General features: G+C 40.9%; 1 protein-coding gene across 1 annotated transcript in view; it reads right to left on the bottom strand.

The window, feature by feature from the left end:
* Fam135b (family with sequence similarity 135 member B) overlaps positions 1 to 10,020 on the bottom strand; it is a 256,188-nt gene extending 246,168 nt beyond the window's left edge. The window contains exon 1 of the mRNA XM_028773278.1: positions 9,855 to 10,020. The gene's annotated coding sequence lies outside the window, so the exon portion shown is untranslated. The remainder of the gene's footprint in view (positions 1 to 9,854) is intronic.
* Positions 10,021 to 27,747: the final 17,727 nt, after the last annotated feature.

The raw sequence follows: 27,747 nt of genomic DNA, 5'->3' as shown, positions 1-27,747 counted from the left end.
CCCCTCCCCTCCCCTCCCCTTCCCTCTCCTCTTCCTCCCCTCCCCTCCCCTTCTTCCCTCCTCTGTTCTCCTTTCCTTTCTCTCTCTCTTCCTTTCTCTCTCCTCTCTCTCCCCTTTCTTTCCTCTCTAATTCTCTTCCTTCTTTCTCTACTTCTCTAATTTCCTGACCTTTTTAACAAACAGAAAACTTCAGTCACTGACTCTCAGGAATCCTACTTCTGGCTATGTGTCTCAGGAACCTGACCAAAGACACAGATTAGCAAGATCCTTCTACAAAAACCAAGGAGTTGCCTAGGGTCCCTGAGCCAATAAGTATCAGAACTGAGGTGACCACTCCAGCTATATTATCCAGGACTGAGTAAACTTCCCAGCATTACCATTTATAAACCGTACAATCCTAGGAAAGATGGAGTAAATTGGTAACTCTAGTTGGAACAGGTATATAATCCAAAATATGCTTTCCTCTAAAGATTTGTTGTTGTTGTTGTTGTTGTTGTTAATATAACTCGGTGCGATGTATACTCAGAAGACATGCTATGTTGGCACCAAGAATGCACATGCCTGGATATTCACAGTTCCAATGAAGCCCTCATCCCTGTGGTTGAAAATATATCCTTCACTGGAAACTAACTGTAAGAGAATTGGGGACTCTGTGATGACTCTGGTAAGGTTTAATAGGAATTTTTCATTTAATTTTTCCAAGAAAAGTGACTGTATATTTTATTACATGTTCAAAGGATCCTTGACATTATAAGGATTAAGAATCACTATCCAGGAGGACAAATGGCTCTTATCTTTGCACTAAGCAGTACAGGGTGGCTCAACTGGTGCTCTGTAATTACTGATCTCAATAGGAAACAACTCACAAGAAATGCTAAAATACCTGTCCCTGGGCAGCCATCTACTATATGGCTCAGTCCACCCTATTCTAAGTCATGGGAATTAGTATCTCCTCTATTAAATTGCAACTTGAAAGACTTTTGCCCAAGTTGGCAGAAAACACAGGCAGGGATAGCTGCCTCAGAAAAAGAAGCCACCATATCTTAGACCAGACTTCAGTGTGCCTTTCAACCAAATACCCACCTTCTTACCAGGCTGGGCTAAGCTGCACTACAGTAGAGCTATAGTTATCGACTTTTAAATTGAAAGTAAAAAGCGGCATTTCATTATTGGAGGTTTCTGGTATTAATTCCTTATATTTTTATATTTATTGCATGTTTTTGAGTGTTTGATGAAGCTATAAATACAGCAAAGTCCAGGCACCTTTATTCTTATCATCTTGTAAGAGAGAGTCATTAAGAAAATAATTTAATACATCTGTAATACAATTTCAGAGGAGAATACAACCATGAACACTATAGATAAAGTAACTCCTTTGTCTTGAAATGTGGAGAAGCTTACAGAGAGAGCTCTATGAAGAAAGGACCTAGATGAGGAAAGAAATGAGCTACAGGGACCGTAGAGACAATGTGACTCTGCCAGTGGTTTAATCATTATTTGTAAAGTCCCTAAGACAAAAGGAAACTTACATAGGAGGAAAATTTATTTTTGATTTTCATTCTGTATGGGAAGAGACAGAGACCTATAGAAGAGTGTTGTTCTTAAAAGTAATTACAAACTTTATTACCATATACTAATTTTAGAAATTCACGAGTTTATGACTTTTCATTAATGTATGTAATATACTTTGATCACGCTGACCTCCACATTACTCTCTCTTGTCCCCCACCTCCACTCTTGGTTCTCTCATCTCTTCCCAAATAATGCCAATGCTTTAGCTTATGAAATTACATGCACCTTAGAAATTCATCAGTGGAAATTTATTTAATACCTGTTAGAACATTTTAAAATTTCATATTTTGCATCATACAATGCACTGGTCACCTCCCTCTTTCACTCCCTACATCCCTCCACCTCCCAGCCTCCTTCAAATATTTTTCATCTCCTGTCATGTCTCTTTTTTATAACTCATTAAGTTCAATTACTGATATTTATAAGTACATATGTGTGGGGGCATCATTCAGTGGAAAATAGGCAACTTACCCATGACCACCTCTCCCAAAGAAAAATATCTGTCCCACCCTCAAGGCATGTCAACTGCCATTAACTCCTCAGCCAGAATTGGGTCACTGGGAGCTCCTTTCTCACTCTGCATACTTCTCTTAATTGACTTTCTTGGAGTGATCACTTCTATACTCGTTCTCTCAATTAATGTCTGCCCATGGCTTCTTAATGCTACCTACTCACCCAAGAACTTTTTCCTGAGTTTTCTAATATATCTCTACTACCTAAAATACACACGAACAGAGACTTTAAATTACTTTTTCAAAGAGAAGTCATGACTTCCCCCTTAAAACCTTCCATTGCAGCCTTATGCCTTCCAACCAAAGTCAATGATAAGCCCCGTGTGCCAAGACAAGACAGTCATCCTTGTCTTCTCTCCTACCTGGTGTATTGAGTCTTCCAGCAAAGTCCTCCGAGTCCAGTGACTTAGCACATCTCAAGTTCCTTCTATGGCCTCCATTCCCACTGCCTTCATGAGGCAGTGCATCTTTGCTTCTATGTACCCTGCAGTTCCCAGTCCAGCCACTGTCTCTGGCCTCCACACCTCCTATCTCCTCTCAGTGTTCTCAATATACTTCAGACAGAATGGGAAGCTTCAAATAATACGTAGTTAGCTGTATTTCTCACTGTAAAATTTGCCCACAACTCACATTCACATCCAGACAAAACTAAATTCCTCTGTAGGGTTCTCATGACCCTGTTTGGCTCTGTGCTTAACCATCTACCCTTTGATTTTTCAATCCTTACCTCAAGCCTACCAGAGGTACTTCACACCCTTACACTCCTTACATTCCTCAGTGTGCCTTGCCCTATGCAACTTCTGGTTGCCACATTGGTTTTATCTTTTATTTGAAACATCTCACACCTCCATACTCCATGTTTGTCTATTTAGCATCTACCTGCCATCCCTGTCCCTTTTTAGATACTTTTCCTTCCAAGAAGACTCCTGCACCATCAAGTCAAGTTGAACCTGGATATCCTTCTAATCTCCTATCATAGTGCATCCTGGCAAGACACTTAACCATGACTGACCACAGTGATTTCTCCACTCTGTTTCTCTTCATATTCTGTACATTTCTTAAGGAGAGAAGGATTATATTCAGTCCCCTAAGCTTCTAGACTAGAATACGGGTCATAAAGTGTACTCAGGAAATGGATGTGGACCAGATGAGTCATGTTGAGGGACATAGTTAAGTTGTTTCAGAGTCAACACTAGATTATCTGTTTTAGACTGTTTAGATAGTTATATGTGTACTGTCTGTGTGTTTTCTGTATGTGTATGTAACTGTGTGTGTGTGTGTGTGTGTGTGTGTGTGTGTGTTACAGATAGTCAAAACCAGGGCTTTGTGCAAGAGAGACAAACATGTGATAACTGAACTGTAATGTTTATGCTCTTATCCATTTTTCCATACTAGGTAGAAGGTGACCCCATATTCTAAACTCATTAAAATGTTCTAGCCCAAGAAGAATAAATATCTAGACACAAAAGTATTCAAACACTCAAGTTAAAGCTGAAGCCAAGGGGATTTAACTGACTGTTGGGGAGAAAGAGAGGAGTTGTCATGCCAAAGAAGGCCTTTCCTTGAGACATTACCAGGAAGCACACCTGATTGTAAGAGGTAGAAAAGTCTGAGGAGGACAGAGTCAGAACCATCTTTGCTATTTCAGCTGTATTCATGTTCAGACAGAAACTTCCTGCTGGCAGCTGTGGTCCAGAAAAACGCTTCCTCACAGAGAAACACACGGCTCTGCCTCTGGAACAGTCATGTGCTCAATGTTCACTCCTGCCTCAGGATGGTACACACCCCTTCTCTTTGGTATCCTTACCAATCCCCCATAGCTGCAGACCGTGAGCTTGGAGACTGTGATATGACTTCAACATCTGCCTTAGTAAAACAAAAATTAGAAAGAGAGCTCTCAGGGGAAAAGAAACAACCTCCCTGCATCATGAAGCCAAACAAAGAAAACTATAAATTTTATTAAAATATGAGGCACAACATCAAAGACTGGAGTGGAAAAAATGTCTAAAATATAACAAGAGTTGACACCAAGCAGCCAGACCTCCCAGTGAATGCCAAGCCAGGACTCTTCCAACAGTATTCGTTTAGGCTTCTATGTCTCAGTCTTATGAAGCATTTAGTCTGGGTGGTCTTAGGATCCAACTGCCAGGACATTCATAGTACATCAGAGGGATATAACATGTAATGAATAATAACTGTATTTATTATTGAGAATATCATTGTTTGTCTTCTGAATCATTCTAAATGTTGGGCTCATCCCTTCCCTAGAGTCCAGCAGTCTTGTATTCATACATACATTCATTCACTCAACAACCATGTACTCAACTCACATGATAAGAGGACCTGTTATACTTCTGGGAGTCCCCAGAAGGAACATTATATTCATTTATTAATCCATTTATTCAATATACATACACTGAGCACATCTCACTTGAGAGAATTTGCTCCACCAATGGAAGTCCTACAGTGAATGTTTTAAAGTACTGTACAGAAAGGCATAGCAAAGAAGAGACCTGGTTCAGAAGTAGGTGACAAATGGCAGATTAATTTTCTCATTAAGGAGACACTGGTGCTATAAACAGAATAGGTTTGGAGCAATCATTTGCTTATGGAAGAAAGGAGGATTCCAGGAAGATGCAGCTTCATGGACTGCTGAATATGAGCAAAAAGGCCCAATGTTAAAAGCGACTATTGTGACAGGTGAGGACAGTAATTGAGGATATGATGAGAGGCTGACTCAAGGTGGGGATAGGGCTAAGGTTCAGAGAACGGGTTTCAGGCTTTAATCCAAGTTATAAAAGCACAGAAGAGCTTTGGTTTATCAAATCTGGTTTTAATTTTCTATCCATTTAGCCAGCTACAAACCAGAGGATCACCAGGCAGGTCAGCATGTTAGCTTAGAGTCCGATTGATTAGTTCAGGTTAAGAGTGAAGGGACCAGGCATAGAGTGATTGTAGTGAGTCTGAAAAAGTAGCCAGAATGACAACTATCCCTTTCCCTCCTTTTCCCTCAGTGCTCCCCAGACCCTACAGTGCTCCATCCAGACATTCATCTGAGAGATGAGGCCATATGTTCACTTCTCTTGCATCATTATCATACTACAAGCTACCTCCTGTTCTCAGCATCCCAGCCCCCACTGCCTGACAGTGAGCCACGCTCACCTGCGAGCTTACCTATCAGGCCATCCTATATTTCATCTGATCTAGCTTTTCTAATCTACCCTCCACTCTGCAGCGGAAGAGATGAGAGTATTCTGCACAACTACTGATCTTTCCATAGCTTCTCACAACCTCCAGAGGAAAGGGAGCACTTTAGAGGCTGGCTCATGGATTCTCTGTGATGTCACCTCTTCATGTCTTACCAATATCAGTTGACAACATTTGTGCAGGACTTTGTAGCTCAGCCCTGCCTTATACTTCCTTCATAGCACTTCCATTTCTGTATCCCTCCCTCCACTCATTTGCCTCCCTTCCATTCTCCATATTCAAATTCTTTCCTACCCAAGGTTAGACCTCCTCTGCTATTCCAACCTTGATAGCCTATCCCAGGTAATGATTAGAAGACCTTTCCCTGGACTCATATAACCTTGAGCATTACTTGTTGCACTCTTCTTAGTTTCTATGTCTGATACCCCTAAAATGTTTAGTTTATTTAAAAGGTCCTTTCACAGCTCATAGTGGAACCTCGGCCTCTGACATGGGGAAGAAGAGAGAACAGAGAAGTTTCCATAATGTCTTCACACCAAATGATCAAGATCCTACTCCATCTATATCATAGGTAGAGGGCTACAGAGCACTGGTTCATACTGTCAGTTTCCTTTGTGATGTGAGGGCCATCCTTTATGACAACTTCAGAGATGTCTCTGCAGCCACCTAAAAATGATTCATGTTTAAGCAGAAGCATTCAACATTGCTGAGCTCCCAGCATGTTCCAGGAAACTGAAAAACATTAGCAATGCCATGGATTCCCACTAATTCTCTCAAATAATATTTGAATTTACATATACACCTGCCAGTTAGTTAAATAAAGGACTTCTTGTTGTCTGGGCAGTGTAGCAAACATTTTACCTGGACGGGAGGTGGATAAGTTATCCAACTAGTCTGAAATGCCAAAGATCATATTCAATACCCTTGCTTCACAAGGAAAGAAAAAGGTTCCTCATGGTAGTGGTAGCATCAGACATTGAAGTGTGTAGTTTCAACATGTTGTGAGGTTTGAAGAAAAGGATAGATGTAGGACCAAAGATGGAAGACCAGCGATATAACCTCAGCTGAGAGCATAGGTCAGTATATTTGAGCATTGAGAGTTAAGCAGGGATATCAAAATCCTCCAGGTAGTTTACAGATTATGAAATCAAGGTCTGGAAATGAGGGACAAGTCAACAGTCCTATAAGCAAAGTGATGTCAGAGGCAGAATCCATTTCTGAATCAGAACCACAGCCAATTCTAAATCCCCCTTAGACTCTCACATTTAAACAAAGGTATTCTCTCTCCCTCCCCTCCCCTCTCCTCCCCTCTACTTTCCCCTCCTCCTCTCTTCCTCTCTCCCTCTCTCTCCTTCTCACCCTCTCTTTTCTTTCCCTTTTTCCCCTTGCCTTCCTTCCCCCCTCCCTCCCTCCCAAATTATAATGTCTCTTTTGTAAGTAAAATACAGCAAAGAAATGGATTTAGGGCATTTAAAATAATTCTGAAACCTTCTAGAACTTGCAACTATACTTTTCATTGGGAAGTCACATGTTTTATTGTTTGTTTTGTTTTTTACTTTTTTTTTCTACTTTACATCTTCTGAGGCTACCTTCTAGGAAGGCAACCATCATTATGATACCTTACAGAGAAGGCAAGTGGCCAAGGGAATACAATGATTTACTGAAGGTCACAGTAAGCTAACAAGAAGAGGAAACAGGGTTTTGGAGTGCACCTCATTTGATATTGTGTAATTAAGGCCAGGCATGTTGCTCATTTTCTAGAAGAGAAATGAGCGGGGGTGGGGGAACAGAGGAGGGGACAGAAGAGTGTGTGTTCATGTGCTTTTGCTGAGTACTTTATAGACCATGGGAAGGGTTTTTTATTCCAGTTTTTTCTTTTTGCTTTTGCATAGCTACTACTTTACTCCAAGTGTTCAGTATCTACTGTGAGATTGACTCCAACAACAGTATGCTACAAATGAGGAAACTGAGGCAAAGGAGAGTCTACCACTCTAGCTTCCAGTCCTCATAGGACATGGGTTGAATTATAGGCTTCCTGAAGCCAGATTTCCTATTATATGAAAACTGAGTAAAAAGGGGGAAATGGAAGGAGGAGAAATATATCCGAAGTCCGAAATATTTAGCAACCATTATATGAAAGCCATTTAGGCTCAGATTCTAACAATTCTAAAGTGTCCCTTGTGAAGAAATGAACATATTGAGACTATGTTTGTGCTTGCTGCACTGAGACAGGAAAACACCAGGTACAGGCTTTGTGATGCCTTTTTCAGGACAGGTGGCCAAACTGATGGCCCATTCTCTCAGCATCATTCACCATAGCTTGTGGGATCACAAGAGAGGCATCGTAGGAGAAGACCATGCCCTCATGGAGCATAGAGTCTAGAGAGAAGAGATATGTGTAACAAGCAATGACACAGCACAGTCTGTCAGTCACACCAGGTACAGAGTGTCAAGGAAGCACAGGAGAGGATCAGAGAAGGCTCCAGATATGATGGAGCTTTTGAACTGGGCCACAAAAAAGAAGAAAGTGAGAAACGGTTACTCTGCAGAGACACCAGCATGGGCAAAATCAGAAGCACAAAAGAGCAGAGCACAGGCCTGGCTCATTTCAGAGATTGCAGTTCCCTCAGCAGTGAGATCAAGCTGTACATATTTGGTCAGGTTCATCTAATAAATCTGGCATTATGGAGCAGAGTGGGATTGAGGCAACTGCAGCTTGCAAAGACTCCACAGTGTATGCAACACTTAAAGGCGCCCTCACTTTGTGCAAATATCTCTTCACACTATCAGATATTTGGTCCCACTCTGTGTTACACAGAACAAACACTGTTTGGAGAGAGAGGAGCACCGCCTTCCATGGCAAAGCTAGCTCGTGACCTTCAGCAGTCATAAACAAGGAGGAGACAAAGTATTTCCCCCAATAAAGCCCTCTTTATATTGCCCAGGTATCTCTGGAACAAGACAATATCCCAGCCACGACTCGATAAGTTCCACTCTTTCCATAGGTGATACCTGTGTAATACCTTGCTAATCTGAGGAGTTTTTTTTTCTTTTGAAAATGATGACTTTCTTAAAATCACATTAGTCATACATAAGATTTTAAAATCTTGCCCCATTTGTATCCTCTGCCATTACATTTTATTATGATGAGAACCTAGCAAACTCTAAGTGTTGCTAGCATCACATTCTGTAGATGAAAAAAAATCCCAACAAGACAGGAGCAATTCAAGGTCATACAACAGGTATGATGAAAGCAGAGTTCAGACCTGTTTGTTTCTGACTCAAGAATCTTGCCCTCTTTCCTCTACACTACAATGTAGCATCTCCCTATAATATATTGTCCTCATTGTCGTATAAATCCCCAGATGAAATGCTGGCTAGATCACATTCTCTTGGGTAACATAACTACATCATAAATTAAAAGCCCAATTAAAGAACATACCTTTTTAACTGGGACTTACCACAGTCCCCTGAGGCTAAGATATAAAAGCAGAACCCTTTCACAGTCAGTGGCTATCCATCTTGGAAATTCTTCAGAAATCTGCTAAACTCTATGAGGAGCTTTTGAATAAAATTACTCAGCTAACACAACTCCCTCCCCTCGGGTCTTCTGGTGTTCTTCTCCCAGAAGAACTGGGTTAAATCATGTGTCAAACTCCAGCCCTCACTATAATCCAAAGAATGCAGATAAAAGTCCATCAAACATCAGGTGCATCCAGGCTTTAAAACAAACTTAACATTGGGAGCATTGGAGCCCAGTGGAAAACATTGCCCTCCTGGATTTTATGAGGGAATTGAAGTGGAGTTCTCTTCTCCAGCTGTCTGAAAGTAGGATACTTCATCAGTAGCCAAGGGCCAGACAGAGGGTATCTCTAACCCCATGCAGTGTTTGTTTTGCTGGCATCAGGGAGGGAGAAAAAAGTAGGTGAAGAGAATGGAGGGGGGTATTCTCTTCTCCATTCTGGTTAAAATTTTATTTCTGTTAACATCCAGTCCCCCAATGACCAAAACATCTTATCTGTAGAACAGTAAACTTCAGGCATACCCCAAACCTTAAGAGTTACTACTACCTTGTCTAAACATTCCCTGCATTGGTTGTGTTTAAATCTTGCTGTACATATAAAGAGCTACTGTGTGTTTTAGTCCCTTTCCGGCAAACAGCTGAACTACAGTGCTCTCCACCCAGAAAAGAGATGGTCTCTGAGTCAGCTTGCCCCACATAGAACAGAGACCATAGCCCCTCCACCTCTACAAGGTCTTCTTTTGAGCCTGCCTGGGTTCAGTGGCTCAGAGGACCTGAATAGGTCCGAATAAGCCCCTTAGGACCACCACATTCACACAGTCACATTTAATTGTCCTTCTTGTCTCTCAGGACTTGCCCTCATGTGGGACAAAATCAGAGGACAGGGGTATCTGGGGAAAAAAAATAAAGATTAAAAAAAAATCGCAGAAGAACCCCTACTCAGTAATAGAAAGCCATCCAACTAGCAACCACACTTCCAGAAACGTCACTGTCACAGAAAGAGTTTTACAGCTGGTGACCCCCACAGCATTCTCACCTACCTGTCTCCCACTGCAGGGCTCTCTCTCACACGTCCTAGGGCCCTGTTCCAGCTCTGGTCCCGCTCTCTTCTGGTCTCCTTTTCCAGCAGCCAACACGGGCAGCGACTGTGGGCGGACCAAGGAGTCAGCGGCACCTGCAAGCTCTGTCTCAGGTCTCTACTGAGAGATTGCCTGGAGGAGGAGCAAGCGGATGCTGCCCTCACCGCCACCGCCACTGCCACTGCCGCCGTGGTGCTGATGCGGTTGCTATGGTTATGGAACTCCGCAGCTGCCCCCTCTTGGTGCAACAGCTGCCCGGCCACCGCGGCCTCCTGGCAGCCGGAGCTAACGTGCCCGAGGCAAGGTTGTGAATGTGGTTAAGGGAATTCTTCCCCCGCCTAGGAGAAGACTGGGAGCCTGTACTTGAGCTGTGGCTGGGTCTCACCTCCAGCGCCCTTGCTCTCTTTCCCACGCCAGAACCTAAGGCCAGACTCCAGCAACACACAGAGCACGCTCAAGGCCTAGAGAGCCCTCCCTGCCGCTCAGCTCTGCTCCTGCAGCCTCTGCGCACCGCGGTAGGCTGCTCGACTAGCTGGGAGGCGCCGCTCGCGTCCCCCACCTCTGTCCGCCAGAAGAGCCCAGGCGCACTAGGCTGCCCTGCGGCCAAACCCCGCCCGCTCGCAGGCTCTCCTGCCAGCCCGCCCGGCCTGTGGAGGGCGCAAGATGCTGGGCCAAAGAAGTCTGTCCTCAACCAGCCTAAGCTGGCCAGGAGCATGCTCAGTCTCCACGCGCGGATTGTCCTCCAGAGCCAAGAGAGCGATGCAGTTACAAGGAAAGGTTTCTTTCAGACCCCAGGGAAGAGAGGTAATAAACTTGGGAGAAGTAGGGGATGCAACAAGTACATACCTAAGTAAGTAAGTAAGTAAGTAAGTAAGTAAATAAATAGTCTGAAAGCGGGAAGTGACCCATACCACCACTACTAAATATGCAATGGTCATTAGGCAGCAACTCATTCATCATTTGCAGATGTTCTTCATGCTAAACACTGAGGGTTCAGAAGTGTGCCAATTTGGTCCATGGAGAAAATAAGAACAATGGAAAAACGTAAGCCAACTCAAATCTACTGGCCATTCTTCGGCGGGCAGTGTGCTTGGGAATGTATCATCTCACCATGACTGTGTCAAGAAGTTCTTGTGTCCTACTTGTTACAGGTGACAGAACAGCCTTAAAAGTGGAACCAGTGCTAGGATTTGGAAGCTGAGTGTTCTGTCTGTAAGGCTAAGCTGCAGCAGTTCCCATGGGTGGGATAGAATGTCCGATTGATTTATAAGGGGGATGTGAAGGAAAGACACTTGCAAGAAGGTGCAAGTATACCCAGAAGTGATGGTAATGAATGGGGAAGAATATTCCAGAATGAAAGGGCAGGCAACCCCTCCCCAAACTAGATAGACAGGACTGTTTGATTTTGTTTTGCCCTTTTTTCCACAGGGAACACCCAGTATGGCTAGAGCAGAGGGAGCCAGGGAAGGGGAGACAAGAGCTTGATACACTCCAAGGACTGGAGGAGCCAAGACAAAGTTAGATTTGACCTTGAACACAGTGGGACACAGGAATTTAAGCAAGGGAAAGGGTAGGTCATCATGTAAAGACAATTGCCTACTTGGCAGTGAGTATCAAGGTGCCAAAGGGTTACCCTGAAGGTGCTGTTGGTACAGAGAGCAGAGCAAATGACCCATCTGCTTTGCTGATCCTCCCCATAGCATCCAGCCAAGCCCAGAACAATGCATACCCAAGTAAATACCGGGAGAATGACTAATAAAGGATTATTTGTTTCTCCATCAGGGAAAATGAGTGTTGTCCTTTTGCAAATATTTGTCCTTGAAATATGATTAAAACCAGATGACATCTATTTGCATTTCAGTTCTATGCAACCTTACTTTGGAAAGTCAAAGCTAGCCTCTGGGGTTTTTTTTTTCCTTGCACTTCCTGATCCCAGCAGAGTAGGTATGCTGAGATTATTGTTCCTTGCATTGGAATAAACATGTTTCAAGCATCTAGATTGGAAAGTTCCATGATATGTTAAATGAAGAAAGCAAAGTACAGGATAATGTTTCAAACAGCATAGCTCTCATGGATTAAGGAACGAAATATCCAGGCAAATTTGCATTTTCTTGTCTTGTATTGGCATAGAAATGCACTGGGGGTGGGGGGGGCTAGGTAAGAAACTCTGAGAAATAGCTAAGGCAGGTAAGGCTAGGAGAGAACTGAATGGACAGGTTTGGAGTGGGAATCAGACAAAGCACTTCTATGTAAAACATTTCATGGTGGGAGAGAGAGGATCTCATATACTCCATCCAACCCTCAAAATTTCTATGTTGCCAAGGCTGATCTTGAATTCCTGATCCTCCTGCCTCTATCCCCTGAGGACTGGATTACAGACTAGTATCACCATGCTTGACTTCTGTAAAACCGTTTAACGTCTGAACCAAAAAAAATATATATTACATAGTGTGTACACAGGTAATATGACACATTCCAAACAGATGCATCACCAGACCTACCTCTGTCCCCTTTATGGCAAAACGGCATTAAGCATAAAGCCCCTCCTCTTAAAACCCTACCTGTGATCAGCCATTATGATACTCATCAGTCTCTTGGCTTGCGTGATAGCATCTGGAACCAACCATCCCCTGATATTATACCCTCCTGATAGCTAGACCCATTCACTCCTTAGCTGGTGCATTTGTCTGACTTTGTTAACTTGACTCAATCTAGAATCACCTGGGAAGAGAATGCCAATGAAGGATCTTCTAGGTCTGGGGAATTACCTTGATTGTGTTAATTATAGTAGGGAGACCTGTTCACTGTGGGTGGCACCATTCCCTAGGCAGGAAAATCTGCCCACTGTCGATAGCACCATTGCCTAGACAGAGTATAGTTCTCAGTTACTGATTGTGGATGTGATTTCATCAACTCCCTCAAGCTCTTGTTGTGTGACTTTCATGCTATGATGGGCAATAGCAGAACTGTGAGCTAAAATAAGTCCATTGTACCCTAAGTTGTTTTGTCAGGGTGTTTTATCAAAGCAACAAGGGATTAAAACTAAGACAATTCTCAAAATCTGACAATTGGATAATACAAATGACCTGTAAGAAGTCCCACAGAGGTCCACAGTGAGCCTCAGTAGAAATGAATCTAAAACGAAAATAGCAATTGCTACTCTTTGCACTTCTTGCAGAATGAGTCCCAACCATCAAATAAAAGAAGCAGAGGCCTCATAGTCTCCCAGATGTTCTTCTCTTTGCTTCCTTCCTCTAAAAACATTGCATTAAATACAACCCATCAGTTCTACAATGTGCTTATCTTTAATGTAATCTATGACAGGAGGCCAGTGAGAATTCTGAATCTGATTCATCAAGGGCAGTGGTTATAAAGTAGAGAAACAGGCGTAGCATTAGCTTTAGGTTTAGATTGCTTAGTCAGATTGGATAAGGGAGGAGATTAATTACATGGCAAGCACTCAGCTATCCAGACCCAGAACTGATATAGAATTGGGTAGTAGTAATGCCTCTTTGAAGGGGTGAGCATCAAAATATACAGTCTGGGATGTGAGAGACAGACATTTTTTGCTGAGATTGACTCTGGGATTCAGGGTGAAAATTCCCTTCCTCGGAGAAATAAAGGGGGGGGGGCTGAGATTCTTGTGGGTGAACAAGGAATCCATGCAAAACAGGCCAGCATCTCTGACTGGGAGACAAGATTTTAATAGTGACACCCTGTGGTATTCAGAAGCAAGTGTCACAAAGAGTGCTGAATGAAGGTGTGTGAAGACAGTCAGAACCCCTCCACTTCAAAATGAACAAACCTAATGGGTTTTGGTCAATCTGGGAGGAACAAGATTCCACCCCCAAAAGAAATATCTGGAATGATTCTGGCCTTGTGAAACAAGATAATCTCTGGCAATTAGGTAATCAAATTTGACGTTGCCCCTATTTGATCCAGCAAAAAAAAACAAACAACAAAACACATGCACATGCACACGCACACGCACACGCACGCACACACACACACACACACACACACCCCTCTATGTCCTCCAAAGCTTAAGCATGTCTGTGAATTGTTACTCACCCTACAAAATCCTAGTCTTCATGAAACATTCCTAGGTTTACATCTATGGTTAGCTTTCTCTTCTGCTGGCCAGAGCTTATAGAAGCACTTACATAAAGAGATATTCCTTACATCAAACTGAGAAGTCTTTGAATGGAGTTCTTTTTAATATTTGTTATTACTTTTATTATTTCTGTATATGAGTGTTCTGCCTGCATGCATGAATACACACTGCATGCATGTCTGATGTCTACAAAGGACAGAAGTAGGCATTAGATTCCCTGGAACTAGATAGAGTTAAGGATCGTTGTGAGCCCCCATTCAAGTGCTGGGAACTGAACCTGTGTCCTCTAAAAGAGCAGCTAGTGCTTTTAACCAGTGAATCATCTCTTCAGACAAACCAGAAGAGAGCGTCAAACTCCATTACACATGGTTGTGAGTCACTATGTCTCTAGCCTTGGATCCATATTGTTTTAACCACATACTGCAATCAATGCTTTCTCTGGAGTATATGTAATAGTAATTATAGCAAGCACATGGGAGCGTGCTTCCTGGACATCAGCACTGTCCCAGATACTGTGCCCAATCCCATGGAGCCATTACAGTAATTCTAGAATAGCACTATGACAAGGAAACTGAAACAAAGCGGTAGAGTTTGCTGAATTCACACAAGTATGGGAGCTATGTCAGGATTTTGACAATTAGTCCATGCTCCTTCCAATACCATAAGCACCTTGGAGTGCCTCCTGGGACTTGCTTCCATTTTCAATGTTTTTTAGATTCACACATTATACAGGTGCCGTGCCAGCAATCATAAATTGAGTAGTCTCAACTTTAGCATCCTTAGGAGTTGCGTCTCGACAATTCTAGGCCCCAAGGGATTGTCTGTAAACTGTAAGATATCCAACAGTATTCCAGACCTCATCCTATTACATGCCAGGAAATCATTCACCTCTATCCTAATCTACAGAAACTGACAATTGTACCACAAATCTAACTGAGCAATCAGCAGCAATCCAAAGAGCAGAAGTGATGTGTCACCTCCCATGTGTACAAACAGCAGGCTTAAGATCAGCATACCTGAATATAAACATCTCGTTTATCCCTGTGAATTAAAACAAAATGTTAAATAACTGTAACTCTCAGGCTTCATTCAGAGTAGGACTGGGTTAGATTCCCGAAGTCTTCTCTGAAGCTCCAAACATCAATGACACATCTTCCTACAGCATGTGTGTGTGTGTGTGTGTGTGTGTGTGTGTATCCAAATTGAAACAAGCTATATTCAACTGAGAAGAGATAACTTTAATTGAAAAAATATCCCCATTAGATTAGATTATTCCATATAAACAAGTCTGAAGGTCACTTTCTTTATTAATGACTAATGTGGGAGTGCCTAACCCACTGTAGTCCTGGGAGATCTAAGAAAGCAGATTGAGCAAGTCATGGGGCATATGCCAGTAAGCCGTGTGTTTCCATGGTCTCTACTTCAGTTACTACCTCCAGGTTACTGCCTTAAGTTCATAATATAAATCACCTTCATGACAGACACAACTTTGAACTCAAGCAACTCTAGAACCAAGTTGCTTTCAGTCATGATGTTTATCAGGGCAGTAAAAAACAAGTCAAACTAAGACAGATTATGAAGGTTGGTGAAATTAACTGTCATTTTATATTGCTGAGACTTGAGTTTAGCTGTCACAGAGACTCTAGGTATCATAGAGTGTCCCATTTGACTACATACAGAGAAATAGACTTCCAAGTCAACATCTCAAACCTACATCGAGTTCCTAGGACCACACCATATGACAGGCTCCATGTTTTGTGGAAACTGAGGCACTTCTGGCTAATGGAGCTATTCAAAGGCAGAAAGTGTGGTCTCAGTATCTATATATTTGACCTTCATCCTGTAAAACCTTAATGAAATTCTGAGTACTGGAGGGTTGATAGAATTTAAAGCACAATGTTTATGTATGTATAACACTCACCAATGATACACATTGCATTACTGTTGAGAAAGCATCAGTTACCAAAATAAGAGTCATTAGTAGGTTAGTTGGAAACAAACTTTTTGCGTCTTTGAGAATATCTGCAACTTGGAAAACCAAAGAGGGGGCTCTTCTGAGCTGACAATGAGCTCCACTAAAAACAAGCATCATCACTAGGTATGAGCTAATAATACTATTTCCAACTACATAAACAAAATTATATATGTATGTATATATATATATTTCAATATATATTTCAATATATATATTTCAATATATATATTTCAATATATATAGTTATGTAGTTGCAAATAGTATCATTAGCTCATATATATATACATGTATATACATGTATATATATATGTATCTTTCAAGGTTGATGAATCATTCCATTGATGATGACAGCACTCAGCACCTTGGGACAAATTCTTCCTCTATTAAAGAACACAGCCTTTGGAGTTGTCCAGGACATGCTCACTTCTGATTGAAGAGTTTGAGACTTCAATAATGTTTCTGTCTGCAGAAACTCCAGGCCATGTTCCAAAGCACATTCTTGGTGAGTTATACACCAGGAGAAAGGTTTATCATGGGCCTGATGTTTCCTTTCTCCTTATTTCTAAGACTCATTTTCTACTTCTTTCTAATAGAACACATGAACCCTTCCCCTGTAGGTGGTCCAGGGCATTAAATATAAGCATCACATACGTTTGCCCTGCCAGAAAGCTCGAACCTAACAGGCTCCTGGCATAGCTGAGGATGTCCCTTCCAGACTCTGCCATTTTATTTTTCCTTTAAGTTGCAAGGATTTATAGTTCACTCTAAGTGATAAAATAACCTCAAGAAGATAATACAGGGGCCTCACACCTTATGTAGATCCTCATCTGCTAGTAAAGATGTCACCCTCTGGCCCTGTGTCCTCAGCCTAATAATGGGCTGCTCTCTTCAAAGACTGCTAAGCCCAGATTCCTGCTAAGCCCCTGCTATTGGACATTCTGCATGTCACTATGTTATGATCCCCTTCCTAATCCATGCTTTGTTGCCAGGAATAAAAACATTTCAAGTTTAACACAAAACCTAACTTACATATGTTATTCTCATTTGATGTTACCCCTTGTTCTCTCAAGCAAGTGAAGCCAACTGCATTTTCTAATGTTTTAAGACTTTTTATAACAAAAGAGACCAAACATGTAAGTGTACATACTCACATTATTTCTCATACCTCCACACTATTCTGAATTTTGTATTATGTTCCAAGTTTTAAATTTATAGCATGTGTGTCATGTAGAATGTATGTGTGTGTGTGTGTGTGTGTGTGTGTGTGTGTGTGAATAATAATATTGTATATATGCTTCCAAGGTCTTTGCTTCTTTCCTCTTCTGTATCCAATTTCTGAGAGTCAGTCATGCTGCCATATGAACAGCTGACTCATTACTCTTGCTACATAATATTCCATCACAAGTATCCTGCATAACTCATGAGTTTCTGTAGTCAGTAGATATTTGCGCCACATGTGTGCACACCAGGCTCCACTGCTTCCCTTGGAACTGCTATTTTAGTACATCCTGATGGCTCATCATCTATACTTAGAAAGACAATTTCTGAGCTAAGGGAACACACACATGCCCCTGTGTACTGGTTCATTCCACACTGATTTTGCAATTGCACTATTTTACCCTTACACCAGGAAGACCATGGATTACCATAGCATAGCACTGTGTACTCCTCACACCTGATATGGTTGTGCTATGACTTTTTTTTTAATCCCATAATGTGAACATGCATTTTGATTCTGAGATTTACTGTTTTTTTCTTTTTTTAAAAAAAATTCTGATTATAGATGATACCATGTCTTTATCTGATTGTTCATGTTTCCACTACAATGCACGCTGATTCTTCTCTTTGAATCACTTGTCCTTTCCATGTAGATCGCTAAGAACTCTTCACATATTGCTGGGATTTCTTAGGTTTAGGTGTTCAAATACCTCCCCAGAATGCTGCTCTTGTTTGTCCCCATGTCCACGGTTTCTTAATGAGTGCGATTCCTGGCATTGTTAAGGCCATCCTTATGTATTTTGTCCTGGATTTCTTCATTTATAATGTCAATGCTCCTTGAGACCACATTCTATATTTAAAACAAAGATCCCATACATTTATATCCTCTCTCTCTCTCTCTCTCTCTCTCTCTCTCTTTCTCTCTCTGTCTGTGTGTGTGCGTGTGTGTGTGTTAACATACTCATATTAACCCTAAGCATTTTTCTTTCACCTCTGAAGTCTTCTGTGAAATCAAGCAGCCATTGTCACTGTATGGCTGTCCTGACTCTCACCATCCATCCTGTCAGGGGTCAGGTTTTCTGACACAAAGAGGACAACATGGGGATCGCTGTCTTCTCCATTAGTATTGGGTTCTTTTCCTCCAGAAAAGATGTCACCCTCTGTGACACTCCAGTTTAACATTGGGCTTTACTGTCTAGTAAGGTATTCTCACACACCTTGCTTTTCCTTGGATTGCATCAGATATTCTTGTACCACAAAACAGAAGGAATTCTGAAAGGAAGGGACTGTGATGTTCTTATATTTTAGAAGAGATTTGGTTAGGTTTCATGCTGTTTAGTTTTTTGGTTCATTAAAATTGTGTTGAATTCACAAAGTATTTAGGGTGTGACCTTCATGTTTATAAAAATAACTATATATACATATGTGTGTATATGTTTGTATATATACATATATGTTAATACACAATAATATAATTTTCTGCTTAATCTATTTGGATTTTTAAAACTTTTCTCCAGGTACTGAACATATGTGTTATGCCATCTTATTAGGATTTTTATTAGCACACCCAAAGGGATTCACATACTTTGTCTTTTATCTATCCTTCTCGTCTGTGCTCCCTATCTTCCCCCTTTGCTTTCGGCCCGCCCCCACTGCACTTTTGCTCCCATGTCTCATATATTCTGATAACTTATACCCCCACCCAAGATCTTCTTTTCTCCTCTTATAAACCTCAGCCACAATAGACAAGTGTAAAAATTGAAACCTGGGCTCCACATCTCCCAGAAAATGTGCAGTTTTTGTCTTTCTGAGCCTGGGTTGCTTCTCTCAACATTAGTTCCTTTACCATGTTCTCTGCTTTAAATATGTCCCTTTAAAAGTATGACTTTCTAACCGTTGATAGACAGAAATCCAATTGTTTACAACATTTGTTTTTATTGACTACTTTCTGAATTTGTGTGGGATTTTATAAAACACCATAGACTACTTTGCTTATTAAAACAGAAAGTTATTTTTGACAATTTTAAAATCTAGAAAATAGAGCAAGGTGCTTGCAGCTGATGTTTCTTCTGATAAGAGCTCTCTGCTTCCATGACAGAGCTACTTGGCTGTGTCCTAACAGTATGTGAGGGGCAAACATCCTCCCTCTGGGTTCTATAATGAGGACTGTAAGCCCATGGGTGCTTCCATTGCCTCTCAACCCTCCCCTGACACCAAGCACATTGGAGACTGTTTCAACATGTGAGTTTGCGAGGAGGAAAGTGCTTGGCCTATAGACATCATTTTCTTATAATGTAGTTCTGATTCTTGCAATTTCTTTGTTGACTCATTAGGTTTCCTATGGATGCACCAGTGGTATCTGTAAGTAGTTACAGTTGTGAATGCTTTTGTACTTATACAAATCATTTATTTTCCATGCCATTGTTCCCTGACTGAACGTGAAACAGAGAAATTAATAGTGGGTGGCCTTAACATGAGTTCCTTTAAAGGAGAATGCTTGTCAGCAATTCAATGTCGTCTATACAGAATTTATCTTAGTGGTAGATATTCATTAATTATCAATTAAAGGACATTTATTTTACTCTTACAATAGTTTTGAAATAATGTCCCTTAAAGTTTTACTAAACATTCCCTTCTACATCTATTAAGTTAAGGGGGTTACTTCCATGCACCTGTATTCATATAATAGATTCCATTAATAAGTTTTATAGCTTTTGGCTGGGACAGACACCTGGCTGGTCTGCTCCGTGAGGACATCTTATCCTGAACCTTCCTAGAGCAGCTGGTAAGAATGCTGCCCCCACAAGCCTAAGCCCCAGAACTGCAACTGGGAGCCTGGGGCACTCTGGACCCATCACAACCCAAACCCCACCCCTCCGGAATACCACTCCCCTTCCACCCCTTGCTTGGTTCTTTTGGCTGGGGCAGACACCTATCGGGTCTGCTCCTGTGAAGACACCATATCCTGAACCATCTTACAGCAGTGGTGGAACCATTGCTCTCAGAGCAGCTGAGGAATCACTGCACTCAGAGCAGCAGGATTTCAGGATCACAGAGAAAGCCTGAGTCCAAGGAGCTCTTCCACCCAGGAGCTCAGGATCACAGGATCACAGAGACAGCTGGACTCTGAGGAGTTCTGACACAAGCAAGATAACTGGAGAGAAAGGCTTCAAACAGAAACAGTGAGTGCAGGTAGCACTAGAGTTAACCAGATGGCAAAAGGCAAGCATAAGAATATAAGCAACAGAAACCAAAGTTACCTGGCATCATCAAAACCAAGTTCTCCTACAATAGCAAGTCCTGGACACCCCATCACATTGGAAAAGCAGGATTCAGATTTAAAACCACTTCTCATGAGTATGATAGAGGACTTTAAGAAGGACATAAACAACTCCCTTAAAGAAATACAGGAAAACATAGGTAAACAGGTAGAAACCTTTAAAGAGGAAACACAAAAATCCCTTAAAGAGCTGCAAGAAAACACAACCAAACAGGTGAAGGAATTAAACAAAACCATCCAGGATCTAAAACTGGCAGTAGAAACAATAAATAAATCTCAAAGGGAGACTACCCTGGAAATAGAAAACCTAGGAAAGAAATCAGGAGTCATAGATCAACAGAATACATCATCAACAGAATACAAGAGATAGAAGAGAGAATCTCATGTGCAGAAGATACCATGGAAAACATTGACACAACTGTCAAAGAAAATGCAAAATGCAAAAAGCTCCTAACCCAAAATATCCAGGAAATCCAGGATAAAATGAGAAGACCAAACCTAAGGATAATAGGTATAGATGAGAGCAAGATTCCCAACTTAAAGGGCCAGTAAATATCTTCAACAAAATTATAGAGGAAAACTTTCCTAACCTAAAAACAAGAGATGCCAATGAACATACAAGAAGCCTACAGAACTCCAAATAGTCTAGACCAGAAAAGAAATTCCTCCTGTCACATAATAATCAAAACATCAAATGCAGAAAACAAAGAAAAATACTAAAAGCAGTAAGAGAAAAAGATGAAGTAACATATAAAGGCAGATCTATAAGAATTACACTAGACTTCTCACCAAAGACTATAAAAGCCGGAAGATCCTGGACTGACATCATACAGACCCTAAGAGAACACAAATGCCAGCCAAGGCTACTATACCCAGCAAAAATCTCAATTACCATAGATGGAGAAACCAAGATATTCCATGACAAAACCAAATTTACACAATATCTTTCCACAAACCCAGCATTACAAAGGATATTAGCAGGAAAGCTCCAATACAAGGAGGGAAATTATACCCTAGACAGAGTAAGAAAGTAATTCTCTTCCAACAAATTCAAAAGAAGATAGCCACACAAAGATAATTCTCAAAGAACCAGCTCCTAGTTTTGTTGCTACTTTGTATAGTTCTTTGAGAATATCAGCAAGATATCTATAAACCCTTAGCCAGACTAACCAGACAGCACAGAGACAGGATCCAAATTAATAAAATTAGAACTGAAATGGGAAACATAACAACAGAAACTGAGGAAATTTAAAAAATCATCAGATCCTACTACAAAAAGCTTATACTCAACAAAACTGGAAAATCTGTATGAAATGGACAATTTTCTAGACAGACAACAGGTACCAAAGTTAAATCAGGAGCAAATAAACCATCTAAATAGTCCCATAACTCCTAAAGAAATAGCAACAGTCATTAAAAATCTCCCCACCAAAAAACCCCCAGGACCAGATGGTTTTAGTGCAGAATTCTATCAGACCTTCAAGGAAGACCTAATACCAATTCTCTTTAAACTATTCCACAAAATAGAAACAGAAGGAAACATTACCCAATTTGTTCTATGAACCTAAAATCACACTCACACCTAAACCTCACAAAGACCCAACAAAGAAAGAGAACTTCAGACCAATCTCCCTTGTGAATATCAATGCAAAAATACTCAGTAAAATTCTCACAAACCAAATCTAAGAATACATCAAAACAATCATCCATTGTGATCAAGTAGGCTTTATCCCAGGAATGCAGGGATGGTTCAATATTTGGAAATCCATCAATGTAATCCACTCTATAAACAAACTCAAAGAAAGCAAAAACCACATGATCATCTCACTTGATGCTGAGAAAGCATTTGACAAAATTCAACATCCCTTCATGGTAAAAGTCTTAGAAAGATCAGGAATTCAAGGCCCATACCTAAACATAGTAAAAGCAATATACAGCAAACCAGTAGCCAACATCAAACTAAGGAGAGAAACTTGAAGCAATCCCACTAAAATCAGGGACTAGACAAGGCTGCCCACTCTCTCTCTACCTATTCAATAGAGTACTGGAAGTCCTCGCTAGAGCAACTAGACAACAAAAATAAGTCAAAGGGATACAAATAGGAAAGAAAGAATTCAAAATATCACTATTTGCAGATGATATAATAGTATACTTAAGTGACCCCAAAACTTCCACCAGAGAACTCCTAAACCTGATTTTAAAAAATAAAAAACTTCAGCAAAGTGGCTGGTTATAAAATCAACTCAAACAAATCAGCCTTCCTCTACATGAAAGATAAACAGGTTGAGAAAGAAATTAGAGAAATGACACCCTTCACAATAGTCACAAATAATATAAAATACCTTGGTGTGAATCTAACCAAGCAAGTGAAAGATCTGTATGACAAGAACTTCAAATCTCTGAAGAAAGAAATCAAAGATCTCAGAAGATGGAAAGATCTCCCATGCTCATGAATTTGCAGGATTAATATAGTAAAAATGGCTATCTTGCCAAAAGCAATCTATATATTCAATGCAATTCCTATTAAAATACAACTCAATTCTTCACTGAGTTAGAAAGAGAAATTCTCAAATTCATTTGGAATAACAAAAAACCCAGGATAGCGAAAACTATTCCCAACAATAAAAGAACTTCTGAATGAATCACCATCCCTGACCTCAAGCTACACTACAGAGCAATAGTGATAAAAACTGGATGGTATTGGTACAGAGACAGGCAGGAAGATCAATGGAATAAAATTCAAGATGGAGAAATGAACCCACACACCTATGGTCACTTGATCTTTGACAAAGGAGCTAAAACTGTCCAGTGGACAAAGGACAGCATTTTTTTTTAATTTATCATGATTAAATTTTATATGTATTATTTGTTTGCATACACAAGTGTCCACATGTATGGACCTCAATTTTAACTCAAAGTAACTTGAAAAGAACTTACAGGCACTCTAATCATTGGTAGTAACTTCTCAATTATATCATTCACTGTATCAATGGTTGTTGCTGATACACTTAATGGCTATGAAAAGTACAGAGAAGAATGATATAAAATAACTTTGAATCTCATGATTAAAAAATTAATGTCTAATCATTGCTATGATCTACAGTCTGTAAGAGCAACTCTTTTTTTTAATTTCTTTTTTTTTTGAACATGAAATGCTTTTTTATAGCATGTTTTACAAGGGGAGGGGGTAAGAGGGTCCAGGTGGTGGAAAAGTACAAAATCTTCTTGGCCTGTGCCTTGAAACATGTCATGGTCTATATGGTACACTGTCTTGAATTATGATCTACCTGCAGTTCTTCAGAAGATATGGTACACTGCTTGAGTTATGGTCTCCCTGCTATTCTTAAGAAGACATGGTACTCTGCTTTGAGTCTATCTGCAGTTGCTAAGCAGGATCTTGCAGTTGCCAAGCTTCAGAGGACATTGTGCAGGTGGGGAAAGGTAGGGGGTAAGGGTAAGGGCGAGGCTCCTGGCTTCTGGCATCTCCCCCTTCTCTGTTTAGTTAGAGAAGGCGTCTTATGTTCAATCCCAACTATGTGAGTTTTGAATTTGGATGTCTAATTATGGGGGGTCTTAGACAAGTTCACAACTCCAAAACACTGATGTGAGACGAGTCACATCGATGGTCGAAGGCTTTAGGCTAGGACAGCATTTTTAACAAATGGTGCTGGTCCAACTGGAGGACAACGTGTAGAAAAGTGTAAATTGATCCATTCTTATCTCCTTGTACAAAGCTCAAGTCCAAGTGGATAAAGGACCTTCACATATAACCAGATACACTGAAACTAATAGAAGAGAAAGTGGGGAAGGACCTTGAGTTTTCAGGGGAAAAGTTCCTGAACAGAACACCAATGGCTTATTCTCTAAGATCAAGAATTCACAGATGGGAGCTCATAAAATTGCAAATTTTCAGTAAGGCAAACGATACTGTCAATAGGCCAAATTGCAACCAACAGATTGGGAAAAGATTTTTACCATTCCCACACCCAATAGAGGGCTAATATCCAATATATACAAAGAACTCAAGAAATTAGACTCCAGACAACCAAATAACCCTATTAAAAATGGGGTACAGAGCTAAACAAAGAATTTTCAACTGAGGAAAACTCGAATGGCCGAGAAGGACCTAAAGAATTGTTCAGTATACTTAGTCATCAGGAAAATGCAAATCAAAACAACCCTGAGATCCCACCCCACACCAGTTAGAATGGCTAAAATAAAAAACGTCAGGTGATAGTAGATGCTGGCTACTAGTAGAGGATGTAAAGAAAAGGAAACACTCCTTTTTTGGTGGGACTGCAAGATGGTGCAACCACTCTGAAAATTAGTCTGGCGGTTCCTCAGAAAATTGGACTTAGCATTACCTGAGCACCCAGCTGTACCACTCCTGGACATATACCCAGAAGATGCTCCAACATATAACAAGGACATATGCTCCACTATGTTCATAGCAGCCTTATTTATAATAGCCAGAAGCTGGAAAGAACCCAGATGTCCTTCAACAGAGGAATGGATAAAAAAAATGTGGCACATTTACACAATGGAGTATTACTCAACTATTAAAAACAATGAATTCGAGAAATTCTTAGGTAAATGGATGGAACTAGGAAATATCATCCTGAGTGAGGTAACCCAATCACAAAAGAACTCACATGGTATTCACTCACTGATAATTGGATATTAACCCAGAAGCTTGCTATACCCAAGATTCAACTCACAGACCACATGAAGCTCACGAAGAAGGAGGACCAAGTGTGGGTGCTTCAGTACTTCTTAGAAGGAGTAACAAAATACTCAAAGGAGCAAATATGGAGACAAAGCATGGACAAGAAACTGAAGGAGGGGCCATCTGGAGACCATTCCACCTGGGTATCCATCCCATATGAAGTCCCCAAAGTAGATACTGATATAGATGTCAGAAAGTGCATGATGACAGGAGCCTGATATGGCTGTCTCCTTAGAGGTCTGCCAGAGTCTAATATATTCAGAGGCAGATGCTCACAGCTAACCATTGAATGGATCAAGGGGTTCCCAATGGAAGAGTTAGAGAGAAGACTGAAAGGGCTGAAAGGGTTTGGAGTCCCATGAGAAGAGCAACAATACCAAACAACCAGAGCTCCCAGGGTCTAAACCACCAGCCTGGGAGCACATAGGGAGAGATCCATGGCTCCAGATGTATATGTAGGGGAGGATGGACTTGTTGGGCATAGGTGAAAGAGGAGATCCTTAGTCCCATGAAGTCTGGACGCTGAGTGTGGGGGAATTCGAGGGTGGGGAGGTGGGAGTGGGGGGTATGTGGGTGGGGGCACATCCGCATAAAAGCAGGAGGAGGGGGATGGGATAGAGGGTTCCTTGCCAGGAGGGGGATGGGATAAGGGGATAACATCTGAAATGTATATAAAATATCCAGTAAAAATAAGTTTTATAATGTTGATAAAAATTTATACTACTGGAATAAGTTTCCCTTGATGACAGTCTAGCATATATTTAAAAGCACTTTTTTATTCTCGCTGCTAGGGCTTTATGTAGAAATATTTTATGTACATGAATGGAATTCACGCATAATTTCTTTTTGTCCTACCAAACTTGTCTGGGTGTGAAATTAGTTATACCAGACACTTAACATTACATTCTACAACCGCCCCTGTGTTTCACTTCTTTGAAGTGTTTAGCACTGTATTCATGATGTCTGATTCTTGAATACTTCTGTGAAATCACTGTGGGCCTAACATTTTCTTGGCAAGAGGGCTGGCTGTTCACTGGTAATTCAGTTGCTAAATGGAAGAATAAAATCACTAAATGAAACTTCGGAGATGAAACAGCTGCTTTGAATTGAAACAACTAGGCCCCATTTATAAGCCAAAAAGAAAGACCCACAAAAGATGTGCTGGAGATAAAGGAGAGGGGAAGAAGAAAGGAAGGAAGCACAGGGAGGTCCCATGAGGGCAGAAGATAAAAGGACAGTCCAATGCCCTAAGCTAGGGTGGGAAGATACATCTCAAAAAGAGAAGCTACTTCTGTTCTGTAGACAGACGGGAAGAAGGGAGAAGAGTTGCTTATAAGGTAACATAGTGGTGAAAGCAGAAAGAATTCTTGACTGATGAGACTTTATTTTATTTGAGAGATAGATAGATAGATAGATAGATAGATAGATAGATAGATAGATGATAGATAGATAGATAGATAGATAGATAGATAGATAGATGATAGACAGACAGATGATAGAGTATGTGTGTAACAGACTGAGATTTTGAGTAATATGGGGAGTAAGATCTGGTATTAAGAAAATGAAACTCCAGAATGGAATTGGCTTGTTATGAAGGAACAAGGACAGACCATGGATGGTAGCTTGGATGCCAGAGAGACTATAGCTTCTGTGGGTAAAGAACACTTGGGATTTTAAAATTAAAAGTCGTTTTAAGATGTTAGCAAAAGACAAAACATGAATAGCTAGAAAATGATAAGTGAAATGGGATTAGAGATAACAAAGGCAAACTTTTGAAAAGATGAAATAGTGGGAAAGAAGGATGGAGCTTAGAGAAAGGTACTCAGGGAGGTGGGATGCTGTGAAATGTCCTCGGGATATGATACAGCTATCACTCATACCAACCCACAGCAGCAGTGGCTTCCTATGATCCCACAATAGCCATGACATTAATAGAAGGGTGTAATTGAGAATACAAAGGAGGTCAACTTGGCATGATGAGGGCAGAAGAAGGGAGTGTGAAGAATGGAATGAAGATATATTCTGTATATGTGTAGAACTGTAAAAAAAAAAAAAAGAAAGAAAGAAAGAAAGATAAAACAGATCATCCAGAGTACCATAACAACAAAAGGTAGGTGACCAGAAAGAAGTTGAGGAGGTTAACAGCTGGGGCAATGGCTCAGTCAGTAAAGTGTACTTTCTTTGCAAGTATGAAGCTCTATGATTGATCCACAGCACCCATTCAAAGGCTGGGATGGTGACACATACTTGCTATGCTAGCAACGTGGTGGGGGAGGGGTGGTAATGGATGGAAACAGGAAGATCTCTAAAGTTCACTGGTCAGCCAGACTAGCCAAATCAGCAAGTTCCACACTCAGTGAGAGACCCAATTTCGAAATCTAAGGTGGAAAGCAACCGATGTACTCAATTCTGACCTCTGGCCTCTACTCATACATGTACACACACACACACAAAACACACACACACACACACAGAGAGAGAGAGAGAGAGAGACAGAGAGAGAGAGAGAGAGAGAGAGAGAGAGAGAGAGAGAGAGAGAGA

The sequence above is a fragment of the Grammomys surdaster genome, unplaced genomic scaffold, assembly GCF_004785775.1.
Source record: "Grammomys surdaster isolate TR1022 unplaced genomic scaffold, NIH_TR_1.0 224, whole genome shotgun sequence".
NCBI lineage: Eukaryota > Metazoa > Chordata > Mammalia > Rodentia > Muridae > Grammomys > Grammomys surdaster.
The sequence above is the reverse complement of the archived record's forward strand: the minus strand, read 5'-3'. Positions and strand labels throughout refer to the sequence as shown.